At 41.3% G+C, this 2,261-nt stretch overlaps 1 pseudogene; it reads left to right on the top strand.

The window, feature by feature from the left end:
• The first annotated feature begins 544 nt into the window (after positions 1–544).
• Positions 545–1,462, top strand: LOC130027679 (eukaryotic translation initiation factor 2 subunit 1-like; annotated as a pseudogene).
• The last annotated feature ends 799 nt before the right edge of the window (positions 1,463–2,261 follow it).

Below are 2,261 nucleotides of genomic sequence, written 5' to 3'. Positions count from 1 at the left end.
TGTGTCTGGCATATCGAATACTCTCGGTAGCTTGCCGGGCTCTCCGAGAGGGGCGGAGGAATCGAACTCGGGTCGGCCATGTTGGCCGCTTGTAAGGCGAATGCTCTACCACTGTGCTATCGCTTAAGTGATTAAGTGATTAACACTTTTGAGTCGATAGAAACAGTAAACTAGAAATATCAGCAAGGACTGGAGCACAAGTACAGCGGGAAGGGCGCTTGCCTTACATAGATCCAGTATTGATCCTTGGTAACCCATATGGTCCTCCAACTTTGTCCGAGTGATTCCTGAGCTCAGAGGCAGGAGAAAGCCCTGAGCACCACTGGTTGTCAACCCCCAAGAAGAACAACAACAAAAAAATAATAACAGCAATGTGATCATTTAAATTCTTAAATGGAATTAAAGAACAGGAAAAAAAGGAGCATGCTGAGAGTATTCAGGGGCTAGTGCAGGTGTATCAAATCTGATCTTTCCAACTAAAGAGAGTGGGGTGATTCCACACATAGACCTCAGAAAGTTGAGTCTAGAATGTATATTTTAGTAACACAAATTTATTAAAGCGGTAGATGCAGTGATTATGAATATAAGATTCATTGCTGAAATTGAGGGCTTATGACAGCTTCCTAAAATACAATAATAATGTCGAAGACACGATTCTTCTTAGTGAGTTGTCTAGAAGGCATATTTTTTCTATAAGAAACTAGTCCAAATGGGAAGGAATGAATGGGTGGTTGTCATGAGAATGAATAAAGAGAAATATACTGACTTGTCAAAAGAAGAGTTTCTCCAAAGGAAGCAATTATATGTGAAGAAAAATTCACCAAAATAAAAAAACCATTTATAGCATTCTTTGTCATATTGGTGAGGTATGAGAGTATATAAAAAATGAGCAACTGAAATTCCTGTTCCAGATAACTGCCTGTTTTTTTTTTTATGACAAGTACAAGAGACTTGGCTATGGTGCCTATGATGCATTTAAGCATGCAGGCTCAGACCTATGTATAGTGGATAGTTTAGTTTTGAATGAAGAAGAACTGAAAATACTCATTAACAATATTAACAAGCATTTGACCCCACAGGCTGTCAAAATCCCAACAGATATTGAGGTGTCTTGTTATGGTTATTAAGGCATTGATGCCTTAAAAGAAGCTCTGAGAGCAGGTTTAAGTTGTTCTACAGAATGTATGCCCATCATTATTATCCTAATAGCTCTTCTTCAGTATGTGATAACTACAATAGCCCTGGGAAGAAAAGGGGCCTTTCTGTTCCCAATCAAGTTATGACTGTTATAAAAAAAACCGAGTGAGGAAAAGGGGGGTGTTTCTATGTACAAATGGAGACCAAGGTGGTCACGGATACAACTGAGACTGAACTTGCGAGGCAGTTTCACTTCTGAAAGAAAAATCCGGAAGTGAATGGAGAGAATAAGGTAGAAGAAATGAAAGCCAGAGCTGAAGACTAGAGAAGCAGATCAGTTTAAGTAACACACAAATAGACATTTTTGACTGTCTATTTGACTTAAAAGTTTTCTAGTATTGGAAACTTCAAAGCTGAATTTTTAAAAATTTCCAACAGACTAAAATATGAATTGCCTCCTAAATGCCAGCTGTTTTCTTTTTTAAAATTTTTATTAGCAAAACACCATGAGGTACAGTTGTAGACTTACAAATTTTTGTGCTTGGGTTTCAGTTATACAATGTTCGAGTACCCATCCCTCCACCAGTGCCCATTTTCCACCACCACGGATCCCAGTATCCCTCCCACCCCCCATCCCCCCCATCCCACCCTACCTCTGTGGCAGGACATTCTCTTTTGTTCTCTCTCTCCTTTTAGGTGCTGTTGTTTGCAAAAGAGGCATTGAGTGGAAATCATGTTCGGTCTACAGTGTACTTTCAGCATGCATCTCCCATCCTGGAAGGATCCTCCCAGCACCCTTTACTTGGTGCTCCCTTCTCTATATGAGCTGCCTTTTCCCCTAACATGTGCGGCTGGCCTCCAAGCCATGGAGTGAACCTCCTGATACTTATCTCGAATGCCAGCTGTTTTTCACATAGTAGCACTGTAGTACTGTCCTCCCATTGTTCATCAATTTGCTCAAGCAGGCAGCAATAACGTCTTCATTGTGAAACCTGTTGTTACTGTTTTTGGCATATCGAATATGCCATGGGGAGCTTGCCAGGCTCTGCCGTGTGGGCAGGATACTCTCGGTAGTTTGCTGGGCTCTCCGAGAGGGAATGGAGGAATCGAACCCAGGTCGGCCG

Source organism: Sorex fumeus, unplaced genomic scaffold (genome assembly GCF_029834395.1).
Source record: "Sorex fumeus unplaced genomic scaffold, SorFum_2.1 ptg000037l, whole genome shotgun sequence".
Taxonomy (NCBI): Eukaryota; Metazoa; Chordata; class Mammalia; order Eulipotyphla; family Soricidae; genus Sorex; species Sorex fumeus.
The sequence above is the reverse complement of the archived record's forward strand: the minus strand, read 5'-3'. Positions and strand labels throughout refer to the sequence as shown.